Source organism: Octopus bimaculoides, chromosome 4 (genome assembly GCF_046866305.1).
Source record: "Octopus bimaculoides isolate indiv1 chromosome 4, ASM4686630v1, whole genome shotgun sequence".
Lineage (NCBI taxonomy): Eukaryota > Metazoa > Mollusca > Cephalopoda > Octopoda > Octopodidae > Octopus > Octopus bimaculoides.
In genome coordinates this window covers 40,884,903-40,904,962 of record NC_142931.1, presented here as the reverse complement: position 1 = coordinate 40,904,962, position 20,060 = coordinate 40,884,903, and the positions used below count along the sequence as shown (strand labels likewise).

The window sequence follows — 20,060 nt, the reverse complement described above, 5'->3', positions numbered from 1 at the left end:
GTCACTTAATTACAATTAAACCAAGCGTTACTCTACAAATTTCCAATATCTCTCAAACTTTGGCTCTATCATAGTCAACTCTTTACTGCCAATTCCCCAGTTGAATTCTTTCATGCTAAAACAGTAATGTTGTTCTCATTCGCTTTCCTTTCATTCATTTCATCTAAGATTTCATACTGTATTATAGCCATTAAATATTGTGACTTCGCTAAATCAGTTAGTCTGATTTGCATAATTAGTGCCAAGACTTTGAAATATATATTAACGTACACCTTATACTGCCTATAAAAATACAGCTTAATGTATACTTCAAAGTATTAAACATATAGATTTATAATTAAAAACATTACTATTAAGTTAATATATAAACATTATTAATTAATTAGAACTGTTAATGAGCATAAGAAAATAGAGAAAGGGGAAAAACTTTATGTAGAATCTTATACAGTTCAATTATATAAGATTTATGTATTCACACATTATGTTCAGATAAAACATAACAGTAAAAGAAAATTATATCATTTCACAAAGCATAACGACAATGTTTACAAGGATGTGATATTTTAGCTCATGCAACTCAGACAATTGAAAGATAAATTAATTTCTAATGTGATTTGAACAGAACCATCAGCAATGAACTAAATACAGTAAAACAACTTAATCCATTTATCACATCCTTTGGCCATCTTTTTCACTTTAGAATAATCCTTTCTACTGTAGGCACAAGGCCTGAAATTATTGAGGGGGCTGGTTAATTACAGTGATCCCAGTGTCCAACTGGTACTTATTTTATTGACCCCGAAAGAATGAAAGGCAAAGTCAGTTTTGATGGGATTTGAACTCAGAATGTAAAGCAAAAAGAAATGCCACGGAGCATTTTGCTTGGCATACTCTTTTATTCTTTTTACTCTTTTTTACTTGTTTCAGTCATTTGACTGTGGCCATGCTGGAGCACCGCCATTAGTCGAGCAAATCGACCCCAGGACTTAATTTAACAATTCTGTCAGTTCACCAATACAAATTATTAATATAAAGATAACATTTCTAAAAATCATATGATTAAGCAAATTCGGAAGACAATAACAGAAACTAAACAGAAAAAACTGAAAAGACAATATCATTGTGCAAAGAGGTGGCATATAATAATAATATTGTTGTTGTTGTTGTTGTTGTCATTATTATAGTACATAGGTAAGTCATCTCAGATTTATAAGAAAATAAACTGTTTGCTATGTCCATAGTTTTCCATAAGATATTACAAATCTAACTGAAAGCGGTTTCAGCTGGTAATCAAAGATGAAATTACAAATTAAATTTGTTGACAATGTACTATTGCATCATAGTGATGATGAGTGTAGTAATGAAGACAACAATGATAATAATGAAAAATCGTTATCAACATTATCATTACAAATTATTTTTTGTTTTATTATTTTTCTCTTTCTAAACACTGAATTTCAATGGTATTATTTTTATATTGATGATCGAGGTGATGATGAAAAATAAAAAAAAAAACATTTTTTTAAAAATGATAAATTAAAATTTCATGTGACATCCACCTTGCATGAAAAGAGAAGATGATGATGATGACGATGATGATAAACCACAGTGATAAATATTGTAAAAAGAAGTTAAACAGAAGCATAGGAAGTGTGTGGGTGGTGTGCGATCTTGGCAGTGGTAGAGACATGAAATGAAATATAAAAAAAAAAAAAAAGATAACGACATCTACTTCTTATTGATGGTATTCAATCACTGAAGGATAAGCTGCTAAAATCTTATTTGGCCTGGCTGTAAATACAGCCAAAATAACAAGTGTTTTAATATGGAAGTTATTTCTAGGTTGATAATATTGAGAAATATTCAGTTTCATATATATGACAAACTTATAATAGTTTCTTTTTCTTTTTTTTTTGGTAATTGAAGCATTATATTTGAATTCATTTCAAATGACAAAATAATTTTTTTTCATTCTTTTTACGTTTTTTATTTCCTATTTTTATTTTCTTGATAAATAACACGCCTTTTAAATTCTTTTTTTTTTTTATCAAAAGACAAATGACAAAATAATGAACGAATTAAATATTGGGAATGCAAAAATATAAATGAATTTAATTAAAACAAAACAATATTTTTTTCAGTAAACAGCAACTAACAGTTAACTTGTTAATCAATCTATATATCAGCATAAAAATTAAAAGTTTACTATTAATTAAATGATTCATTTTTAGGTTAAGAAGTGTGTGTGAGTGTGTGTATGTGTATATATATATATATATATATATATATATATATATATATATATAATGATATACAAAATAAAAGTATGCAATATACACATCTGAGTATATTATAATGAAAACAAAATTATGAAAAAATACTCAAGTTTTATTTATTTAAAATATCTATAGGTTATTTCAAGATTAGAAAACAAAAATTCTTTATAATAAAGATAATTTTACTAAATATGACAACGCAAATTGAATATTATGGCAGTATGTAATTTTGAATAAAGATGAATTGAAAACCATCAGACTGTAATGATAGTTTTATCCAGTATAAATTCAAATAATGATAACTGTATTAAAATAAAATACAAGTAAAAGAATGCTTTAATGATATGACTGTCATACCAGAAAGAAAGAGAAAGAGAAAGAAAAAAAAACCTGAAGATTTAGGAATGAGGTAATCATGCATAATTTAGGATAAGAGAATTCTTAAATTTATGTAACACAACAATTCCACCACATTCAGCAATGTCTCTCTCTCTCTCTCTTCCTCTCTTATTCTCTTTCTTACACTCACGCTCTCTCCCTTCTCCCCTCTCTCTCATTCTCTCATTCAAAAGAAAAAGTTTTTTTTAACAATCAAGAAAGTAAGAAGTAAAGAACATATGAACAGTAAATTACATTAATGAATAAAACCAAATGCAACATATCTACACATACATACACATGTGTGTGTGTGTGTGTGTGTGTGTGTGTGTGTGTGTGTGTGTGTGTTTGTCATATGTGTAGCACTGGTATTTTAGCAAAGCAAAGCACACAGGTAATGACAATATTCAAACCAAACTATCAGTTTATCACATCCATTCTAAGTTAATGTGTAACAGTACTAAAAATAAGGATACAAAACTGTAACCCTTTAGCCTCATTCCTCTCCCATAGATAGCTTTGTTGAATATGAGTGGAAAGAATTTATTTTAAAAAAAAGACAAACAAAAAGAATACAATTTCTTTGCTAAGAAAAATTATCAATTTACTTACCATGATGTAAGAAGTATAAAAGCTACTAGCAGACAGGCATTTAGTCAAGTAGCAGTAGAAGTATTCAGCAATCAAACCCATAGAATTGAAGAAGAATCGTATTGATACGAATTCATAGCTAAGGCATAAATGGATGGCTGTGGTGCTAGTGATAGTATCATAGAGCCGGGCCGAGCAACACCAGCACTATACGACATTATATAGTCATCTCTAATGGAATTTTCCTCTGGAATGTCTGTGAAAGGAGCCGGCTAGCAAGAGGAGAGGAAAGCTGATGGCAGAGCAGCAGAGGATGCTAATACATTCTAGTTAGGTGCAGTAGAACAGAAGCCATTGATGTAACCACAGCTAGGCTTGGAAAGATGACAAATGGATAATGCATTTTAACAAAGAGTGAAGGGACATAACTGCATTGAAGAACAACACTAATGTTTGTGGTTACAGCTTAACATACACACAAACATACATGTGTTCACACACACACATACATATTACATACACAGTCACACATTATATATATGCATACACAAACACATATATGCATGCATACACACACCCATTTTATATATATATATTCAAATATTCAGAAATTAAAAGAAATATACACACACATTTGCACATATATATATATATATGTATGTATATTTGTGTATATGTACATATATACAAATACACATATACATATGGATGTGTGCATATGTGTGTGTGTACATACACACATACACATCCACACTTATACACCCACACAAATGCATGTCAATGCAGATTATAATACTTCTAATTCTTAGTACCACCTATAGATATATTCACCAATAGATATATGCCTACATGTATGAGTACATATATACATGCATGTGAGTGTATGTACCCTCCACGCACATACACACATGCATATGAATGCATACTTGTAAGCATATATATACATGTGTGTGTGTGTGTGTGTGTGTGTGTACCCACAAACACACACACATATATAAACATACACACATACATATATACATTTATGACTGATGTCAAGAGGGTCATCCAGTCATAGAGAATTCTTTCTCAATAAAGTCTCATTTAATCCCTGAATGCAATGAGAAATAGATGTTAAAATGATGATAATTATATATAAATATGCATAAATATATGTGGATATATCTATGCACATACATATCTTTACATTGTGTGTGTGTGCATATTTATATATATATACAGGGTGCAGTGAATAAATCGTCGTCTAAATTATGCAAAAATGAAAATAACACTGATATCTTATTTTAACAGATATATCTGCCAAACATAAAAATATCTCAAAATACTAGAGTAAATTTATTCAATAAAATCACCCTCAGCTTCAACCATGGCCTCCAGACGACTTCAGAATCTCCTGGAACTTTTCTGGACAGTCTTCTTGTTTAAGTTGGTGAATGCTGCCATAATCCTTGCCTTCAGTTCATCGTTAGTGTAGCAAGGAATTGTGTAAAGAATAGAGCTGTGTAAAGAAGTGCCAATCTCTAACAGTGGAGGGAACCTGTGGCAGAGGTAAACTCAGGAAAACATGGGACAAAGTGGTGAAGCATGATCTTCGCACTTTGAGCCTCACAGAGACAATGACTAGTGACTGAGACCTTTGGCAATATGCTGTGCTTGAGAAGACTCACCAAGCCAAGTGAAATTGTAGTCCTGGCCGATGCTGGGGTCACATAACTGGCACCCATGCCAGTGGCATGTAAAGAGCACCTTTCACACATATCATTTGTTCAACAAATGAAACTGACTTGGAAGCAGGATTTTCTTCTACAGCAGCCAACCCTTACCTTATTTTCTTTAGATAAGAGATTTTTATGTTCTACAGGGTCATTAAAAGTGCAAAGCAACTGGTCGTAACATGAACATGGAATGTTAACATAAATACCACTATGCATACAGATTCACACACACACACACACACACACACACACACACACACACACACACACACACACACACAAGCACACGCATGCACGCACATACGCGCGCACACGCACACACAGACACACACACACACACACACACACACACACAGACACACACACACACACACACACACACACACAGGTGCAGGCATGGCTGTGTGGAAGTTTGCTTCCCAAACACATGGTCTCAAGTGTTCTGGGTTGAGTTCTTCTGCATTGCACCTTGGGCAAGTAATTTTCACTATAGCCTTGGGCCAACTAAAGCCATGTGAGTGGATTTGACAGAGAAAAACTGAAAGAGGCCCATCATGTATGTGTATATATACATAGACACATGTTTATATATATATATATATATATATATATATAAGGGTTAGTTAGAGGCCCAGTTAGAAAGACTTAGTTAGAGGCCCAACCTTCTAAGTTCTTTTACAGGGCTTAAAAAAACTGAAGAACCACTGCAATAAGTGTGAGAATCTGAGAGGGGAACATGCTGAATAAAATCATAGTTAATTGATCCTCCTGTATTTTCTTTTAACCAAAGCCAGGAACTTTTCAGCACCCCCTCATACACACAACATATGTGTGATGTCAGTTTGGTAGAGTCATAATAAGCATCAGTTGGAAACTTTGCAACATTTGTTTCAATTTTCTGCACTCTGCATTCAAATCCCTCAAGACTCATGTTGCTTTTCAGCCTTTCAGGATTAATAAAGAAGTACCAGCCCAGGGCAGCAGATTAGTAGAATGTTAGAACATTGGACAAGATATCTGGGATACCTCATTCAGTTATGTGAATTTCAAGTCCAAATTAGACCTCAAGTCACTGATAAAAGTATGCCCTTCAGAGCCTAGAAAAAAAATGGTGACAGACTTGCAATGTCATTAAGTAAATTCTCATCTCATTTGATAAATCTCCTCACCTGTACACCAAATGGTTGCAGAGAATGCCAGGGGACTTTCAACACTAGTAATCTCAAAGTGACCTCAATTATGTCCCTACTGGATACTCTGATTCTTTGAACCGACAAGGTAGACAATAAACAAATAGAAATACCAACCAAATCTCCTTCAAATTACACTCATCTGCCTTTAAAAAGCAAACCTATTTGATCCACAAAATAGTTCAAGGGAAGAAATTAAACATGCAACACACACACACACACACACACACACACACACACACACACACACACTGAATGCCAGGTGGGCTGGCAGAATCATTAGCATGCCAGGCAAAATGCTTAGTGGGATTTCATTTGTCTTTTCGTTCTGAACTCAAATGTTGCCTTTCGTCTTTTTGGGATCAATAAAATAAGTACCAGTTGAACACTGGTGTTGATGTCATCATCTAGTCCCCTCCCTAAAAATTTCAGGCCTATAGAAGAAAGGATTATCATTATTATTGAAGGCAGCGAGCTGTCAGAATCATTAACATGCTGAATGAAATGCTTAGCGGTATTTCACCTGTTGCAACACTCTGAGTTCAAATTCCGCTGAAGTTGACTTTGCCTCTCATCTTTACAGAGTTGATAAATTAAGTACCAGTGAAACACTGAGGTCGATGTGATTGACTAGTCCTCTCCACCAAAATTTCAGGCCTTGTGCCTATAGTAGAAAGGATTATTACCTCTGCCTTAGCAAAGGTGGAGATATTGTTTACAGTTGTGTTTGTTTGTTTGTCTGTGGACAAGATATCTCAAGAACCACAGGATGGATTCAGATGAAACTTTCAGGGATGTTTGACCTTGTGACTGGCACAAACTGATTAGATTTGGGGATCAAGCAAGTACTGGACAAGGATTCTGGATTATTTTTCCTGCTTTTTTACTTAATTTTTGAGAGAGTGGTCAGGTTCATTTTTAGTATTTTCGTTTGTGAGAGCAGTTGAGTTTATTTCAGCTATTCTCATTTTAAAAATCATCTCTGGCTAATCGCTGAGAGAATGTTGGTGTTACCTTGCCAAAGGTTTGCACTCTCTGAGTGCTCTTGTTATTATTATTATTATTATTATTATTATTATTATTATTATTATTATTAGATTCATCTTTCATGTTTCTGTAGATGACCAGGTTATCAGCTTTATACTTTGTGGGTCCTGAGGTGGCTTATTTGGCTAATTTTGGCATGAAATTTGCAGTTAAAATAGGGATATGTAATAGCAGAGTCAGGATTTGATGGGTCTCTTGCTTTCCATGCAGCCCTCCTCTCTTTACCTTCTCTGGCCATATCAGATTCAGAATGTGTATAGCTCTATGCCTCAGTGAGTGATCCTGACCAAGATGTTCCCAAGTAAACTACTCTAAGCTACACTTTTTTCAAGGTTGTCTTGAGTGTGTCTTTGTATCTCTTCCTTGGTCCATGTGACCATGAGCCAGCAGATAGTTCACTGAAAAAGATCTGTTTAGGAAGTTTGGAGTTGGACATGATACTACATATCCACTCCAAGACGTCTAAAGGCTGAGTTGGTTTTTGCTATCCTTGCATTCACTAAATCAATATGCTAAAGACTGATTAAAAAGAGATGTCTTTGGAAAAATGCAATAGAAGACACCCAATAAAGTTCTTACTATTTCACACTCATTCAGATTCCTCTACCTCATATTTTAAAACCCTGCCAAATGGAGTAGAAAACCAGAAGATGTTCAGATAAGCAACCTTGTTTTTCAATCTAGCACACATCTAAACCTCTTTTTTCAGTGAAGATCATAATTATCTATTATTTCATTTCATTATTCTATCTATTTCAGTATCAATCTATATAAACACAGTTTCGTTTTCCACGCTGTATGTTTAAGACCCCTCGCTTGATCCAACTCTCCCTCTTTCTCTCTCTCTTTCACGCTCATTTATTATAGTCATTTATTCATTCACTTATTTAATTTTGTCACAGTTTGGCTGACCAAAAACTCTTAGTTATAACTCCCGATTCCATCTCATTATTATCATCAATATTCTCTCACACTGGCAGCCTGAGTTTTTGCTGTTTCGTGGTGCAACCACCACCTGTACCGAGAGTCTCTATCCTCTGACCTCTATCAGATGTCTCTCCCATGAACACCTCCAAAGGCTTAATGTTCCTCCATCCCAACTTAGGATTTAAGGTAACATAATTAAATGAATGGGTTTTAACATTGCCATGCGGTGAAAGAGTAAGAACTTTATTGGGTGTCTTCTATTGCATTTTTCCATTGACATCCCTTTTTAATAAGTCTTTAGCATATTGATGATTCAGTGAATGCAAGGATAGCAATAACCAGCGCATAAAAAAAATGATGGTGTAGTGTATGCAGGTTGAAGGCTATTGCATGTTTACGAGTTCTGCCAAATGCGAGTTTTCTTTTCAGGTACATGACACTGCTGTCCCCCATCCTAGAGTCTCACAGGCTTACACCTCTGGGCAACAAACACTGAAAATGTGCAGAAAACAGCTTCTGTCGCATTCCAGGAGGAAAAACTACAAGTAGTTGATAGCTTCCATTACCTAGGTGACCAACTCAGTAGCAGGGGTGGATGCTCTGAAAGTGTAGCTGCTTGAATAAGAATAGCCTGGGCAAAGTTCAGAGAGCTCTTACCTCTGCTGGTGATGAAGGGCCTCTTGCTCAGAGTAAAAGGTAGACTGTATGACACATGTGTGTGAACAGCCATGCTACATGGCAGTGAAACACGGGCTGTGATTGCTGAGGACATTCATAAGCTTGCAAGGAATGAAGCCAGTATGCTCCGATGGATGTGTAATGTCAGTGTGCATACTAGACAGAGGGTAAGTACCTTGAGAGAAAAGTTGAACTTACGAAGCATCAGTTGTGGTGTGCAAGACAGACGATTCCACTGGTATGGTCATTTGGTGAGAATGGATAACGATAGCTGTGTGAAAAAGTGTCACACCCTAGCAGTAGAGGGAACCTGTGGAAGAGGTAGACCCAGGAAGACCTGGGATGAGGTAGTGAAGCACAACATTTGAACATTGGGCCACATCAAAGCGATGACAAATGACAGAGACTTTTGGAGATATACTGTGCTTGAGAAGACCTGGCAAGCAGAGTGAGACCGTAACCATGGCCTATGCCAGTGCAGCATAATCAGCCCATTTAAGAGTACCCTTCAATCATTGGGCAATAAACTGCGCTTGCAAAAACCTGTTGAGACGAGTGAAGTTGTTGTTGCAGCCGATGACAGTACTGCCTGATTGGCACCCATGCCACATAAAAAGCACCATTCTAGTGTGGTCGCTGCCAGTGCTGGCTGACTGGTCCTGTGCCAGTGGCACGTAAAAAGCACCATTCAAGTGTGGTCAATGCCAGTACCGCCTGACTGGCCCTCGTACTGGTAGCATGTAAAAAGCACCCACTACACTCTCGGAGTGGTTGGCGTTAAGAAGGGCATCCAGCTGTAGAAACCTTGCCAGATTGGATTGAAGCCTGGTACAGCTTTCTGGCTTGCCAGCCCTCAGTCGAACTGTCCAACCCATGCCAGCATGGAAAGTGGACATTAAACGACGATGATGATGATGATGTTCTTTCCATACCACTAAAATAACCTCTATCTATGCCTAAAAATCTTTACTGCTGAGTGGAGCTGGCAACATCACCAAAGCTGAGTGCTCTAATTGCTGTAATCAACTAAAAACCTCTGGAGGCAATGTCCAAGCATGGCTGCTATCCAATGACTAAAACCAGTAAAAGAATAAAAATACAAAGCACTGTGGAATGGTAGCTAGTGAAATCAGGTGGCTTATGTCATGTTTCTCCATGATCAACTTCAACTTTACTCATCTTCACCACCATCATCATCATTTTAATATTGACCTTTCCATGCTTGTATGGATCAGATGGAATTCACTGAGGCATATTTTCTGAGTGGATACCCTACTTGTTGCCAACTTCCACTTCTTTCTAAGCAAAGTAATATTTTCTTATGGGCTGACATGTTTTTCATGGAAGACTAAAAACAATGCTTGTTTGCAACCATCACATGATGTCGAGACAAAGGGACACACTCATCACATCTACACTTCCTAAACACACACACACACACACACACACACACACACATGATGGCTTGCTTTCAGTTTCTACCAAATTCTATCACAAGGTTTTAGTTAGTTCAAGGTTATAGTAGAAGACACCCAAAGTACCACATGGTGGGACTGTACACGAAACCACATGGGTGGGAAGCAAGCTTCTTAATCACACAGTCGTGCCTGCACCTATGCATCCCCGTGCATATATGAATGACCTTGAAAAGCATAGGTATCAACCAAGAGAGACAGCTTCACTCAAAAGTAGTCAGGATTTATTTCATTTTGCAATATCATTATGCAACTCATTGCTATCTTGACTTGTTTCACACAAGCAATAATTGTCTTTTTCCTTATATCTATCAAACTAATCTCAGTAAAAATAACTGACATTGTTATAGAGCTGACTATATACAATCCAGAAAATACTGCAAGCATACACACAATCACTAAAAATAAATTTTCTTCAAGAAATTTAGCTACAGAAAGGCAGAATGGGATTCAATTACAAGGAAGTTATAGATAAGTACACTAGAATAAACCTGTGTAATGCATAGCTATTCAGTGGAAAATTAATTTTCAAAACACAGTGGCACAAGAAAGCATATCAACATTATACACCTTGAAAGAAGTTTAACCATGCACAAAATATCATACTCAAAACTAAGTTATTTTGTATGAAAGAATTATTCTGGTGTAACAATTTAGTACTACTGAGCCTCTGGATAAAAAGGAAAAAAACCTACGACAGACTAAAATGCCTCGTGTATGATATGAACAAGAGCGACAAAGGTTTTTGGAAAGAACAAAGTATCTTTAGATATCCAACAATATATTTTCAGTCTTGAAGAACATTTATTTCTATCGATGGAAAATATTATTAAAATATTATGTCAAAATGTATCATCATTATCATCATCATTTTAATCGCCACTTTTCCATACATTTCCGATGGGCTTCTTTCAGTTTCCATCAACCAAATCCAAACAAGATTACAGTAGAAGGTGCCATGCAGTGGACTGAACCCAGAACCATGTGGTTGAGAAGCAAACTCCTTACTACACAACCATGTCTGCACCTGTATGTTATGCTACACACACACACACACACACACAAGCATTAAAATGAAAAAAATGCTCTATTTAGCATCAATCGGAAAATACACTCACATACACAACCACAGCAAGGTAACAAGAAACTCTGCTAACTTTGTACTCATGAATCCTATCATATTCTCACTGAAGAACCAAATTCTGAACCTAAACTAGTCTCTTCATGCAAGTACAATCTTAAAACACTAAAACATTTCAAACCAATATATTTTTCTAACAGCTAAACATTAAAAAAATCTCACCAACTTCTTCCATTTACACCATAAATTGTCCCCATAATATATATAAAAAACATTTTTAAAGTTTTACACTAAACATGTACTGTAAAAATTATCTAATAGTTTCCCTATCTCCAACCAGAACCCCAACAAAAGATTTTCTAATGTAAGCCCACAAACCTACATACACACATAAATATATATTTGTATGCAAGCAATTTGGAAGTTCCTTTTTCTTTTTAATCCCATTTTTAATTTTTAAATCAATGTTTAAAATTAAATTCTATTCCCATTTTTATACATGTGCATATCAACACATTTGTACATAGGCCTAAAATATATATTATAAAAAGACCACATTTGAAACAGAATTGAAGAAATATTTATAAACACATAGACCACAAAATCTGCCTCCATAAGAAACAAATGTTAGAATTTCTACATATTAATACAATTGCTTATAGAACAATGAACCCTTAGAGAGAAACATACAGACCAACAACTTTTATACCTACCAATATCCTTCTGTGAACATCAAAGCACAAGATAAACAAATTTCTATATTAACAACATGATATGCCAGACTAATAACCCCTACCTTCCAAATGCAAACAAGTAAATGCAAACAACATACCACCTACTTATATTCTTTTGTGAACCCAATTACTTAGTTTTTAAATACTGGACTAAACTTTGAACCTCTGACCATTACATTGTCAAATCTAGTAAAACCAAAAATAACTAAAACTACTAGCACATTCTAAACCTACCTACACTCTTTTTGTGAACCACTTAAAAACAATCCCATGACCTGAAGAGAGCACACATAAATATACACACCTGCTAACAAAGTTCTACATACATGAATAAATTCTAAATAATAACATAACCTCAAATTTAATCAATAAAAATTTCTCCAAAACACCTCTCTGCCACAACCTACCCTACAACCTAACTACTATTCCAATCAAATTCACATACTCAAAGAGTATTTTAACTCAACAGAGACTACATAAAGCCAAGATTAACTTCAATGAATTGCAGTCTGATAATGGTTTAGCTGGCTGAAACTTCAAAGTCATTGTCAATGGTATTCTTATGTAAGAATAATTAATATATATATCATGTGATCAACCAGACTATCAAATGTTGTTATACATCACTGGTCATAATGCGCTTTGCATTGTTTTAGCTTTTGAGTGATACCACCCTGCTAGCTAGGCAAGCAGGTTAACATTCCCTCTTGTCAGAAGACTATTCCATCACAGGGTAACCCATTTACAGCTGAATGGACGGGAGCAGCATAAAATGAAGTGCTTTGCTCAAGAACACAACGTGCTGTCTGGTCCAGGAATCAAATCCTTGATCTAGTGATCATGAGTGCAATACTCTAACCACTAGGCTACACGCCTTCATATATATATATATATATATATATATATATATATACATACAATAATAGGATAAACTCTTATATAAGAATTTATCAAGTTATCGTGAAAAAATTCATAGGGAAGAATCTACCGTTTTTCCCTAAATCATATTTATCTATTTATATATATATACATAAGGGCATAACTCCGAATGGCCTGTCCTTGTTTTCTTTATCGTCTATCTGGATGTTTTGTTGTCTCTTTCTTGTATCACCTAACTGTCTGGATGTTTTGCGTTCTTGTCCCATTTTGTATTATTTATATTCTCTCTATTCTCTATCGTTTAACGTCTGCCTTCCATGCTAGCATGGGTTGGACAATTTGACTGAGGACTGGTGAACCAGGTGGTTACACCAGGCTCTAATCTGATTTGGCAGAGTTTCTACAACTGGATGCCCTTCCTAACACCAACTACTCCGAGAGTGTAGTGGGTGCTTCTACATGCCACCGGCACGAAGGCCATTCAGGTGGTACTGGCAACAGCCATGCACAAAATGGTGCATTTTTACATGCCACCTGCACAGGAGCCAGTCCAGCGGCACTGGCAACGACCTCGCTCGAATGTTTTTTCATGTGCCACCAGCACAAGTGCCAGTAAGGCGACGCTGGTAACGATCACACTAAAATGGTGCTATTTACATGTCACTGGCATGGAAGCCAGACAGCTGCTCTGGCAATGATCACGCTCGGACGGTGCTCTTAGCGCTCCACTGGTACAGGTGCCATCACGATTTCAATTTTGATTTCACTTGCCCCAACAGGTCTTCGCAAGCCGAGTTTAGTGTCCAATGAAGGAGAGGTTGGCATGGGTGCCAGTCATCGAATTTGGTTCGATTTCGATTTCACTTGCCTCAACAAGTCTTCGCAATCGGAGTTTAGTGTCCAACGAAGGTAAGGTATGCATAAGTGGGCTGGCTACACCCCTGGCAGAGGCCTCGGATTATGGTCTCACTTGGCTTGCCGGGTCTTCTCACGCACAGCATATTTCCAAAGGTCTCGGTCACAAGTCACTGCCTCGGTGAAGCCTAATGTTTGAAGGTCGTACTTCACCACCTCATCCCAGGTCTTCTTGGGTCTACCTCTTCCACAGGTTCCCTCAGCCACTAGGTTGTGGCACTTTTTCACACAGCTATCTTCATCCGTTCTCGCCACATGACCATACCAGTGCAATCGTCTCTCTTGCACACCACAACTGATGCTTCTTAGGTCCAACTTTTCTCTCAAGGTACTTACACTCTGTCGAGTATGCACATCCATCGGAGCATACTGGCTTCATTCCTTTCAAGCTTACGCATGTCCTCAGCAGTCACAGTCCATGTTTCACTGCCATGTAGCATGGCTGTTCGTACACATGCATCATACAGTCTACCTTTTACTCTGAGCGAGAGTCCCTTTGTCACTAGCCGAGGCAAGAGCTCTCTGAACTTTGCCCAGGCTATTCTTATTCTAGCAGCTACACTTTCAGCGCACCCTTTCCCACTACTAACTTGGTCACCTAGATAATGGAAGCTATGAACTACATCTACTTTTTCTCCCTGGAATGTGGCAGAAGTTGTTTTCTGCACATTTTTAGTTTTTATTGCTCCTGAACATCTGCCACATACAAAAACTAACTTCCTAGTTAGACTTCCTTTGATATTGCTAGCTTTATCCTGTGTGACCACCTCCAACCAGGCAGCCGCCATGATCGACCACTACCCACTAAAGCTGCTTTTATTTTTTCTCTCTGTTTATTTTCTCGTGTTCCTTTTTGTTGAAGAGCATAGGCTCAAAATGTAAAAGACTTTCTCACCTTCCCGAATTTTAAACTAATACACCTGTTTGTTGTTTATACACCTGCCTTCGTCTTTTGTTTTTTTGTGAATTCCAACTATATATATATATTTGTTACTTCATTAGATTCCCCTTTCTCATTAATACTCCTTAAAATGAATGTGAAGTATTTTAAGAAAGCCTTGCATAATCATCACCATTGACTGAATACCCTTTTTCTATATTGGCATGTGTGAGACAAAACAGAAGCAGAAATTCTTGCCTATCATAATGCTGTCATCACATATTTGAGACACAACATTCTGAAATCTAAGTTCATCACTTCATCAGCCTTATATCTCTATGAGCCAAATGAACAGCAGCTTTTTTGTTATCAGTTTTTTCACACACCACCCTTCCATCATTCTTTTTTTTATGTCCATAGTAGTACAGTCTTCTTGGTTGAAGCATTCCTGATGCTGATAAAATTTAAACACTCTCTTAGCACACTAATGTTCTGCTTTTTAACATTACACAGCCAACATATCATACCTGATTCATTTCTCTCTAGTCATTGCATATCTTACTCATTAAACACCCCATTTCTCTGTCATGCAGCATTGCACGCTTTACACATAATACAAATTCTATATGCAACATGTACAAATAAGCATAATCTTTTATTTAATTACATATATGCATATCAGTGCAGGCATGACTGTGTGGTAAGAAGGTTGCTTCCCAACCACATGGTTCTAGGTTCAGTCCCATTGTGTAACACCTTGGACAAATGTTTTCTACTATAGCCTCAGGCTGACCAATGCCTTGTGAGTGGATTTGGTAGACAGAGACTAAAAGAAAACTATCACGTGTGTGCATGCATGTGTGTGTGTGTCCTCACTAATGCTTGACAACCAGTGTTGGTGTGTTTACATCCCCATAACTTAGTGGCTCAGCAAAAGAGGCCAATGAAATAAGTACCATGCTTAAAAAAATACAAGGTACTGGGGTATATTCAACTAAAATTCTTCAAGGCAGTGCTCCAGCATGACCACAGTAAAAGATAAGTGATATAAATTTTAAGTCAAAAGGGAAGAGCAAACATGGCATAAGTACAGGCAAAGCTGTATGAAAATAAAGTTTCCTTCCTTACCAGATTGTCTTTGGTTCAGTCACACTGTGCCTCCTATTATAGCCACAGGCTGCTCAAAGCCTTGTGACTGGATTTGGCAGACAGAAACTGGATAGAAGTTCATTGTGTGTGTGGGGGGGGGGGGGGGCAATCTCCTAGACTTGGCTTCGCATGATTGTTGTAAAATGAGTGTCCTTCATTTCCAACCTTCCGAAAAACATATCTAGCCATAGTGAAATATTACCTAGCTTGGAAGCAGATGAGGATTGGTGACAGGAAGGGCATTTGGCTGTAGAAAACCCATTTTGACAAATTCCATCTGACCCATGCAAACATGGGAAAATGAACATGATGATGAGGATGAAGATGATGAGGAGAATGAAAAAAAAAGGAAATAAGACAATCTGTGATTTATGACTTTGCCCAAACATGCAGCATTGCACACTTTACACATAATTCATTTTATACATACAATATTTACAATAAGTGTAATAATATATTTAATTACATATATAAATTCTAAGTTACAAGGGAAGGGAAATAAGCTATTCTGTCGCTCATGACTTTTCCCACACACAAAGTAGAATAAACAAATCCAAAATGCATCAGAATTTGAAACCAAGTTTTGAATTCTCACCACTGAATGCTTACATCCACACCAGACACTTGCTGTGAGATGAAATGAAATTTTATTTCACTAAGAATTTACAATATTCTATTTTTTATTTCAACTCTTCTAAATAATTACAGTCATGGGTAGAGAGAAATTAGGCTGCAAATAGCTGACAAATGTGTAACTGTGTACAGTTTAAGATATCACTGATGTTTGACATAGTTACTGCATCATAAACTGACTGAAATGCTAAAGTTATTGAGCTATCTAGAAAAATGATGATGAGAATAGCTACCAGAGTAGGTTACATGATTATTTCAGGGTTAGAATAATTGAGTTATGACAGGAAATTAAACCTTTGAAGAAATCAGACAAACAACTTCCCTGCTGCATCAGTCTCAGCTGATGATTATTTTTGTTGCTATTTGCTTTGAACTGATTACTATGTAAGCAGCAGTAGTAAAACGATGATTTCTCACAATCCATTGACTGCAAAGTGTAACACTAAATAAAGAGTCACCGTGTTGTGCATCAAGAACACACCAGTTTGATTGACCTCCATTCTTCTTCAAATTATACCCTTGGTGCAGCATGGAGAGGAATTTAACTCAGTTCTACAGGCTAATAAACAATCATCAATTTTACAATGTATTTAAAATTGAATAAATCTTTATTCCTACCCTGTAGTAACTATTATACAGCTATGAGAATTAGGCCATTTGAGAGTTCAATCTCTTGGCTACAGAGAGAACACAGCATTGAAGTATGAACCACTGACTTGACAGCCAGGTGCCTTGTACAGTTCCCAGAAGAGATAAATAGAATAAACAAGTGTACAAAATTCTATGATCACTTCATTCACTAATCCAAAACTTCAGTAAAATAGTAGATCTTTAAAATTTCTAGAAGTTTACATCTGAAGAACAATGCACCAGTATTATGTGCTTCAAAATAATCTTATAGCTAATATGCATTTGTTCTAGAATTCCTACAATTTATGGAGGCAAAATTGGAAGTCCTCAACTATTATGGAATATGGTTTTTCCTAAACATTGTTCTAGAGAGTTGAGATATCAAATCGCTATTTCTTAAGTTTCATTTTCAGTTTTGACAACAGTAAGATATCACACAGAGCAAGTAAATACAGGATTGCATTCTCTAATATGTCCTTCTTATAATAAGACAGTAACAAGAGATAGTGAGTTTAAGGAAATTTGGTTGCTATATCTAGCAGGCACAGTGATCACATGGTTCTGAAAAAAGGACAAATCAAAAGACTGCCCTAAAATATTAGTGGAATTTTTAGGTACCCACCACCCTCTTTTTAATGACAGGATAAATTAGATTTTGCATTCATATAATTGTTCTTACTTCATCAAAGTGTTTAGACAAAATTTAAAATATGGAGAACCATCATAATTTTGTAGTAAGTTGTCTACCCACTTTTCAATTCTCATATTGGGGTATCAGGCCCGTAAAGGCTCTTCTTTAGCTCAACAGAGCTGATAGACTTGAAATTAGTTGATCTCTCTCTCTCTCTCTCTCTCCCCAATGATTGTAAATGTAAATGCGTCAGTGCTTGATCCAAGTTTTATGCCATCAAGTAATTGATACACCATTTTCCTGGACAGAATATCAGTCCATCACATCTATTCTTGATGGCAAGATGAACTGAGTCACATAAAATTAACAGAACAGATGAAATACACAATGAAATTCCTGCAGTTAGTGTTGAATTCAAATGTCTTGAGCTAGTAATCCAAACCTAAACCATCAGGCCTTATTCTTCAATAAAATTGATTAAAGTGACACAGTAGCTGATATGCTGTACAGAGTAGATATACCATAGTGATATAGAGGAAGGATAAAACGTTAGCAGCTAGATTGAATGTGTAAGGCATTAACAATGAAAGTTGTGCTAAAAAGTAGTTATTTGAAAATTTCCCGACAGCCACATGTTATTTCAATCCATTTTTCAAAATAATTTCCTCACTTAGGTAAAAGACCATCAAGTTGGCTATGGAGGAAATTAGATTTGCTTCATGGTGGTTGCAGATTAGAAAGTTTGAGCTCTGAAAGGTGTAGTGTTATCTCGAGTAGTACAGACTAGAAACAGGTTGGAGCTTGATAAACTCCAATTGGATCACCTGAATCATCATCATCATCATCATCATCATCATCGTTTAACGTCCGCTTTCCATGCTAGCATGGGTTGGACGATTTGACTGACGACTGGTGGATCGGGAGGCGACACCAGGCTCCAATCTGATTTGGCAGTTTCTACAGCTGGATGCCCTTCCTAACGCCAGCCACTTCGAGAATGTAGTGGGTGTTTTACGTGCCACCGGCATGAGGGCCAGTCAGGCGGAACTGGCGATGGCTACGCTCGAAATGGTGTGTTTTACATGCCACTTGCACAGGAGCCAGTCCATCGGCACTGGAAACAATCTCGCTCAAATGTCTTTTCACGTGCCAGGGAGGCGGACAGTGTGTGATAATTAAAAGACCCAAAACACCCACTGGTCCTAGGCAGTATTACTTTCAATGTGTCCGTGTGCATCACAAGATGATGTAGGAAATAACTCAAGACTTCAAAGGTAAGCAACTATGTCATAATTCAAGCAATTTAAACTATAAATTTTGATATCTGCATGAACTGTTGCTAACAATGGAACTGTTAAACGGAGCTTAAGTAATTAAGACATGAAAAGTGTTAATGTTTACTATGTATCTTAATCTTATTCATTAATTATTATTTTACTGTTTAGAATAAACACAAATGTAGAATGTGTTATATTTTATTATTTCACTTTGGCATAGCGAGACTAATAACCTAGTGTAGAACTCAATATATGGATGATCCAGAACACAATGTTATATGAGTATAGAGTGGTAAAAGAAAACAAAGAGATGACACTGGAAAAATTAAATGTTATGTAATAAACTTCATTAGCTTACAGCTGTTTCTGCTATAAGATGTGGTAGACTCTTAGTTGAGTACCAGGATAACATCCTATAGCTTGGATATGAAGTGCACTGTACTTGAGAAAGTTACATTTTCAGAACATACAGGCATTATGAGTGAGAAAGTTACATTTTCAGAACATACAGGCATTATGAGTGAGAAAGTTCTATGAAAAGTTCTATGCCAAGGCAGAAAAAAGTATGCAAATATATGCATGCGCTTAAGGTAGAATTAAGAGGGATTATTAAAAGGTATGTATTAGAATACTTAGTTTCAACATTCTATGTTCTAAGTCCAAATAATGCTGGTTTGACTTTAACTTTCATCCTTCTGAAACTATGAAATAAACATCAGTTAGATATTTAAATAAATACCAGTTAGAAATTAACAAAACTTGGCTCGATGCCTAGTCAAAAAAGAAAAGACTTTAATCAAGACTAGTGAATGAAATATATCAATATAACTAAAAAATGTTAGCTTCCTTTATTAAAACAAGCGAACTTGATTACACAAACTGTTTCATATACTCACTTATCCCCATCCCAATTTTTTTATTCTTGAAGATATATATATAAATAGAACTTTCATTTTGAATAACCTCTCTTTTAT

The 20,060-nt window shown here is 36.1% G+C and overlaps 1 protein-coding gene across 3 annotated transcripts in view; it reads right to left on the bottom strand.

Moving 5' to 3' along the window:
• LOC106880460 (RAB11-binding protein RELCH homolog) overlaps window positions 1–20,060 on the bottom strand; it is a 245,776-nt gene that overhangs the window by 19,623 nt on the left and 206,093 nt on the right. The gene's annotated exons all lie outside the window — the stretch shown is intronic.